The sequence below is a fragment of the Peromyscus leucopus genome, chromosome 9 (genome assembly GCF_004664715.2).
Source record: "Peromyscus leucopus breed LL Stock chromosome 9, UCI_PerLeu_2.1, whole genome shotgun sequence".
Lineage (NCBI taxonomy): Eukaryota > Metazoa > Chordata > Mammalia > Rodentia > Cricetidae > Peromyscus > Peromyscus leucopus.
The window spans coordinates 76,881,080-76,889,676 of NC_051070.1; positions in this window are offsets into that span (position 1 = coordinate 76,881,080).

Below are 8,597 nucleotides of genomic sequence, written 5' to 3' on the forward strand. Positions count from 1 at the left end.
TGTCTCCTATTTTCAGGAGCCAAGCTTAGCCATAAACTGTATCCTGGTCTGACACTTTCACTAACGGTTTCCACTTAGAGGACTTTATTGCCAAATTAAACTTGGCTCTTATCCTGCCCAGATAGAAACTGAGGAAGTGCACAAAAGACATGTTCAGACACTTGTAAAACTTGTGTGACGGCATCAATCTGTATATGGACTAGTGAATAGATATTTTCATAAGGGTTGAAATGCCAATATTTGGGAAGTAGAGAGTAGAGTATAGTCTATCAGTTCTATCGAGTGTTAATATAGTTGTACTCCTTATTTGTTCTGGAGACTGGTAATACTGGAGTCCATAAAGTTTGAACCTTTACAACTTATGTGAAGAAATGTTGCAAACATTTCTGGATGGATCTTATTTTGTATTTCTGGAAGAATGTAAATACTCCTAGGCCTCTTCATGCTGATGGTTCCCAGGCAGATGTTTCTTATTAGGCCGTTTGACATTTCAGATCAGTGATCATATTCCTGTGATGTTTAAAACAGTTACATTAAGCTTGTGGTATTTTTTGCTTTTTAGAATATAAATACTTGAATACTGTTTGAGCTCACTAACATGCCAGGGCAAGTCCCACTGATTTTGATGGTCCAATATAATCTCATTCAGGAGGCTTGAAACATTGGTGGTTTAGTCTCATGGATTGAACAGTTCTCTGTCATTGTTTGAGAACACCAACAACTGGCACCACTTCTTAAGCTGTGCTTTCAGTCTCTGCTAGTTCATACGCATGTTTATTTTGGAGTCTTTTGGTAAGCATGGTGCTTGTACTGGTTTAAATAAAATGCTAACATGAAAGGACTTCTAGTGTTTCATTTTTTACCTGCCTTCTACCATCTCTCTGTAGCTACTGATGCCTGCCTATCAGTTTCTGTGAGCCACATGCCTCTTTAGCAGTTTACTTTATAGGGGAAAACCAAGTAACGACAATAATGAAAAACAGGAATCCTTGGGCAACTTGATGGAAGGAAAACACGATGACATGAAACTTTCTAAAACACAGTCTGATGCAAAAATGACGGATTTTTAAAAATGTCAGTGAAAAGCAGAAGAGGTTGAAGAACCGGTTCCAGATGATGAAGCTAGCCTTGAAAGGGAGAATTAGAAGTTAGGAGGTCGGATTGCCTCCAAGCAGTCCTGTTATTGGAAATAGTGTCATTGTTTATAGTCCTGCATTGAAGACCCATCCTGCTCTAGGGATTGGATTCCAGATTATATGCCAGGGGTGTCTAGTAGAATGGATAAATGCTTTGTGGCGGCTTTACCATATACTACTTGTGATTTAATCTGCTAATTTTCACAATTTGTTTTGGTTATGAAAGGAGTAATTAATGATTTCCTGTCTTTAAGAATCTCAAAAGGATGGGGCTGGAAAGATGGCTCAGAAGTTAAGAGCATTGGCTGCTCTTCCAGAGTTCAGTTCCCAGCAACCACATGGTGGCTCACAGCCATCTATAATGAGATCTGGTGCCCTCTTCTGGCATGCAGGGCTACATGCAGGCAGAACACTGTATACATAATAAATAAATAAATCTTAAAAAAAAATCTCAAGAGAACTGGCCACAGTCCTTATTTCTCAAGTTTGATCACTTAGCTGTGTCAAGGGCCAGTTAGGTGGAAGGTCTGGACACTGCATCTCAGTGCAGTGTATCTGTAGCTGTGTCAAGGGCCAGTTAGGTGGAAGGTCTTACTGCTGCGCATCTTGTGCTTTCAGAATTTTTATGGGGATTGGAAAGTTCGGTTTCCAGCACCTAGGTTAGACACAACTGTCTTGAACTCTAGCTCTGGGGGATAACCTCTACAGGCACTTGGCGTGCGCACACACGAATGAAAATGCTTAATAAAGGAGTTCATGGTTTGAGCTGTTACATGTTAGGTTTGTGATCCACCTGGAATTCGTGGTGTACAAGATGTGAAGAGGCCGAGGGGTGGCTTCACTCACTCACATGTAGACATGCTTCTGTTAAATTAATTGACCATTGAGGTGAGAGTGCACTTCAGATTCTTCATTTTATATCACTGCATATTTATATTTATGTCAGTGTTACACTATTTTGACTTTCCTAGCTCTATTAATTTAGCATTAAGAATATGAGTTCTCAATGATCAGATCTTGAAGTAGTTACCAACTCTGGCCACTGACTAGTACCTATAACTTGGAATCCAAGTAGCTGCAATTTTCAGTGTTCTTTTATCTTTAAAAAATGTTATTGGTATGCCATGTGGTGGTGGCACACACCTTTAATCCCAGCCCTCAGGAGTCAGAGGCAGGAGGATCTCTGTGAGTTCAAGGTCAGCCTGGTCTACAGAGTGAGTTCCAGGACAGCCAGGGTGTTACATAGAGAAACCCTGTCTCAGAAAATAAAATAATATAATATATATATATATACTAACACCAATATATATAATATTATAATATATATATATATATATATATATATATATATATATATATATATATATATATATATATATATATATATATATTGGTGTTAGTGTGTGGATACCCACTACAGCAACTGAATGAAGGTCAGAGGACAACATGGAGAGTTGCTTCTCTTTCTCTACCATAGGTTCTAGGGAAAGTTGTCCAACTTGCAAGAGCTTCTACCCACTGCACTCTTGATAGCTCTTTTTTAAAAGTAATATTTATTCTTTCAGAATCCCATACAATATATTTGATCATATTCTCTCACCTGCCCCAACTCCTCTCGGCTCCTATCCAACAAAACTTCTACCTACTTAACTTCATGATTTTTCGCTCTCTTAAAAGAACGGACAAAAAAGCCATGGAGTCTGATTTGTGTCTGCTGAGCATGGCGCCTGCCTGGAGCATGGTTGATATGCTCAGTGTCGCTCCTTTGAAGAATACTGATGTACCGCCCTCCATCAGCTATCAGCTATGAATAGCCTCTTGGTTAGGGGTAGGGACGTCATGCCTACTCCCTCTCCGTGTCTGGCTTGAACGTACACAGGTCTTGTGCATACTGTCACAGTCTCTGTGTTCATATGTACATCTCCCCTGGAAAATATCTGGAAAATGCCATTTCCTTGAAGTTGTCCACCACCTCTTGCTCCTATAATCTTCCTGTCCCCTTTTCCACATAGATTCCTGATCCTTAAGGGAAGAGGTGTGATAAAGATATCCCAATAATTAGTAAATAGGTGTTTTTAAAAATGGCATGCCATTTAACTAAGCTGTTGGTACTATTTAGATATTATGTTATATCAGGTTTGGAGTATAAATTGCACAATTAAATCACAAATTTTGAACTTTGGGAAGGGCAAGAAGCTGAATTTAACTAAACTTGAGTTTTGTGACTATATCGCAGAAAGGGATTAGTGTCTATAAATGATGTAATCTATCTTGTTAGGTTTTGTTTTACGGAGACAGGGTCTCACTATGCAGCCCAGCCTGGCCTGGAGCTCACCGTGTAGCCCAGGCTGGTCTCAAAATCCTGATGATCCTCTTGTCTCAGCCTCCCTAGTCTTGGGATGACCAGAGTTAGATACCATGCCCAGCTGATGACTTCTTATGAATAAAACAAAGATTCATTAAGAACATTAGGCTTCCAGTGGGCATTTTCTCCAGGGTAACAACAGTTCCACCACTTGTTTAAACAGTGTTTGTGCACTGTTAAAAAATGTTTGAGAATAACCTCAGAGTGTCTTCCAGATAAACTCTGGGGTGAGACCAAATTACCTATATTTTTTTGTCCTCATCTCCTTGTCTTAATTAGGGTTTCTGTTGCTATGAAGAGACACCATGATCATGGCAACTCTTATAAATGAAAACATTTCATTGAGGCTGGCTTACAGGTTCAGAGGTTTAGGCCATTATCATCATGGCAGCATGCAGGCAAACGTGGTGCTGGAGAAGGAGCTGAGAGTTTTACATGTAGATCTGCAGGCAGCAGAAGCAGACTGGACTGGGCATAGTTTGAACATATAGGAGACCTCAAAGCCTGCCCCCATAGTGACACACTTCCTCCAACAAGGTCACACCTACTCCAACAAGACCACACCTAATAGTGCCACTCCCTATGGGCCAAGCATTCAAGTCTACAGGGGGTCATGCCTACTCTAACCACTTCCTCCCCTCCCCGGAAATATGTATATGGAGCTGGGGAAATAGCTTTGTGGGTAAAAGCATTTCCATGCAAATATGATAATCTAAGTTCAAATCCCTAGAACCAGTGTAAAAGTCATATGCATAGCATGAGTGTAATCCCAGTGTTCCTATAACAAGATAAAGACAGACCAGAAAAACCCTGGAAGCTCACCAGCCAGCTAGCCTGATGTAGAAAATGCAGGTGTAGGGGCTGGAGAGATGGTCAGAGGTTAAGAGCACTGGCTACTCCTCCAGAGGTCCTGAGTTCAATTCCCAGCAACCACATGGTGGCTCACAGTCATCTGTAATGAGATCTGGTGCCCTCTTCTGGCGTGCAGGGATACATGCAGACAGAACACTGAATACATAATAAATAAATTTTAAAAAAAGAAAGAAAATGCAGGGGTAAAATGAGGAAAGGACTGACCTCCGTGTGTTCTGTTGAACAGTGAAGGACTGACCTCCATGTGTGCTGTTGAACAGGCATGCCTGTATTCTCACATAGTAGTGTGTGTGATAAAATTTCCAAAAATGTATTTTTTCCAGCTGGGGTGGACAATGGTGGTGCACACCTTTTTTTTTTTTTGTGATATATATTTTTTATTTTTACAGTATCATTCAGTTCTACATATCAGCCATGGGTTCCCCTATTCTCCCCCCTCCCACACCCTCCCCTTACCCCCAGCCCACCCTCCATTCCCACCTCCTCCAGGACAAGTCCTCCCCCGAGGACTGTGATCAACTTGGTAGACTCAGTCCAGGGAGGTCCAGTCCCTTCCTCCCAGACTAAGCCAAGTGTCCCTGCATAAGTTCCAGGTTTCAGACAGCCAACTCATGCAATGAGCACAGGACTTGGTCCCACTGCCTAGATGCCTCCCAAACTGATCAAGCCAATCAACTGTCTCACCTATTCAGAGGGCCTGATCCAGCTGGGAGCCCCTCAGCCTTTGGTTCATAGTTCATGTGTTTCCATTCATTTGGCTATTTTTTTTCAATAATTGAGTAAAACTGAAATTTATTATATGCCACAGTCGTCCTAGGGACCTCCATGCTATATATATAGCCTCTATGGTTCTATGGGTTGTGGTCTGATTGTTCTTTATTTTATATCTAGAATCCACCAATGAGTGAGTACATACCATAACTGTCTTTCTGGGTTTGGGTTACTTCACTCAGGATGATTTTTTCTAGTTCCATCCATTTGCCTGCAAATTTCATGCTTTCATTGTTTTTCTCTGCTGAGTAGTACTCCATTGTGTATAGGTGGTGCACACCTTTAATCTCATCACATAAGAGGCACTGGCAGGTGGACCTCTTGAGCTCGAGGCCAGCCTGGTCTACATAGTGAGTTCCAGGACACCCAGGACTGTTACACAGAGGAACCCTGTCTTGAAAAAACAAAAACAAAAACAAAATTAGTTTTCCTTCTGAAAAGTATGGTAAATACAGAAATATGTAAAAATAGGGAAAATTTATTATTCTACTCTTTAAGATAATTAGCATTTTAATATACACTACTTTCAATTTCCATGTATTTAAAAAGTATTGCATATGATACTCAAATCCAAATGATGATTAGTGTTTTATAATATTATCCATTAAGAACCTTATAAATGCGGGATGTGATGGTACATGCCCTTTAATCCCATGTATGCCCAGTTCTAGCAATAGCTTTGAAAACTAGCAAAACATAAAACATAAAATTGTTAAGTAAGTCATGATGTATGTACTCAAAAATATTAGGAGACTATTTGTAAGGTTGTTTTGTAATGCCCATTTGTGAGCCCCCTCCCCCCGACAGGACCGCCAAGGAGCCAGTTTTCGATGTAAGAACAAAAGGTTTTGTTTATTCAGGCCGGGGCAGGTACCTCCCCAGCACCACTTTACAGTGGGTGAAAAGAAGGAAGGTACCCAGCACTCACTCTAAGGGGTTTATACAGGAAAGGTTCGGGGGTGGGGATGAGGTGAGTATAAGGTTGCTACTTGCTAACAGGGCTCAGGGTATCTATAGAGACATACATTTTTGTTCCCATATGTCCTGTTTTTGTTGACACATTCAGATTTATTGTTGCAGTCCTACACTCTCTTTTGATTTCAACTTCTGATCAGTCGAGCCCATTACTCTTTATATCTTGTTTTGCCAAGTCCAGGATAGACAGATTTATTATCCCAGCCTTATCTTTCTCACAGGTTCAACTTTTGGTCAATTCAAAAAAACACTGGTCAGCAAATACCTTTGGAGGAAGGAGAGGGAAGGGGAAGGAATGTCTTTTAAGGTGACTACTAATTTCTCTCTTTCAGCTACAAATTTCTCCCTTTCAGTTTTTTGTTTGTTTTTGAGACAGGGTCTCACTGTGTAGCCATGGCGGGAACTCACTATGTAGACCAGGCTGGTTTTGAACTCAAAGATACCTGCCTGCTTCTGCCTGAGAGTGTGGGGCATACATGAACTACAAAGATGGTGCTGAGAGGAAGCTAGCCTAAGTTGTTTAGATTAGATACAAATGGTGCTGAGAGGAAGCTAGCCTAAGTTGTTTATACAGAGATTAGATGCAAATGGTGCAGAGAGGAAGTTAGCTCAAGTTGTTTAGCAGAGATTAGATACAAAGATCAGGAGATGATGTCAGTGCATCGACAACTCGTAAACAAGAAAATGAGTTTAGCGTGACCTTTAAAATGATTAGTTGGTTCCTTCACCCCCTCCTAGGGTTCTGAGGTTTTTGTTATAAAAGAGGCTTACTGTCTAACAATAAATGAGTTCTTGCTTGACTTGACTTCCCGCTTTGTCGCTGAGTCTGATTGTCTCTGGGTAAGAGGAAGGCTGGGAAATGGGCGCGCGCGCGCGGCACACTCCTCGGTTCCAGTCCACCTCTTCAGAGGTGACCTAAATTCCCGGTGGGGCAGGACCCCACATGAGAGATGGCTCAGCAGTTAAGAGTGCTTTCAGAGGACCCAAGTTCAGGAACCAGCACCCATGACAGATGCCTTACAACAGCCTGTAATTTTAGCTGCAGGGGATCTAATGCCTGCTTCTGTCCCACTCCACCCCAAGATACCTGCACCATGAGTACAGACACATGCCTAAGTAAAACAAATCTTCAAAACCACTTGTTACATGGCAGGAGTGGTTTTCTGAAGAAAAAAACGTTCTAATATATTTGTCTTGTCTTTGATTCTTATACTCCGTAGCTCACTGCTGTCCTACCTAGTCTCCCAACTAAAGAAGACTGGTGTCACCAACCCAGCAGATTCTTGGACCTCAACCTCACTTATATTACTGTAGCTCCATGTATTGCAAGTTGATTAAAATCAGAGGAAAATATTGCTTTGTTTATGATATTGAGGATTAACTCAGGGCATTGCACATGCAAGGCAAATGCTCATTTACTGAGTGAGATACAGCCCAGGTACAGTTCTCTTTCTCTTTCTCTCTCTCTCTCTCTCTCTCTCTCTCTCTCTCTCTCTCTCTCTCTCTTTCTTTTTGACAGTCTCTCTAAGTTGTCCAGGCTAACTTCAAACTTGAATCTTCTTCATCATCTTTCTGAGAAACTGGAATTAGTGGATATGGCACCATGCCCAGGTCTCTTCTTTTAGAATTATAAATTTAATCTCACAGTGGTTTTTAAATATAAACTGTGAAATAAAGGACAAGAAAATTAGTAATTATTTTAAAGTGTGTGTGTGTGTGTGTGTGTGTGTGTGTGTGTGTGTGTGTGTGTGTTTCTGCATTTGGGTATGTGCACGTGAGTGCACTTGTCTCTGGAGGCCAGAAGAGGGCACTGGTTCCTCCTGGAATGGAGTTTCAAGTGATTGTGAGCTACACGATGTTGGTGCGGGGAACTGAACTAGGGTCCTCTGGAAAAGTAGATACACTGAACCACTGAGTCAGCTCTCCAGCCCCTCAAAATATTTTTTAATAATAAAAGTATATAAAAAATTTAATTTTAAAAGCATACAGCTTACACATTAACCACACCAAACTATAAAATTTAAAGATTAACAAGTAATAAACACAGATACTTTTGCACTCATTTTCTAATCTGATCACCATATTCGGAGGCACAGAGAACAGTTTTTAAATAAATTAATTAAAAAAAAAGATTTGTGACCTAGGAGCATGTGAGACCTAATCAGTGCCACAGCTTTGACAGCAACAGAGTCCAAGGTCATCTCTTAAGGGCCTGTCAGAACTCCTAATCCCAACAGGCATCTTGACACATATTGGGAGACTCATGGCCATAAACTGTGCACTAATTCCTATATTTAACTAATATACTGGCAGCCAGCCCCATACATAGGATCGATGTAAAGATATCTAAAGCATTGACTCAAAATAGTGGATATGGCACCATATCTGCTCTGTCTTCAAAAAGACTCTGAATTTTTTAACTAAGCAAAACCTTAAAAACGCCAACTAATGAATAAGAGAGATTCCTAACACTTAAG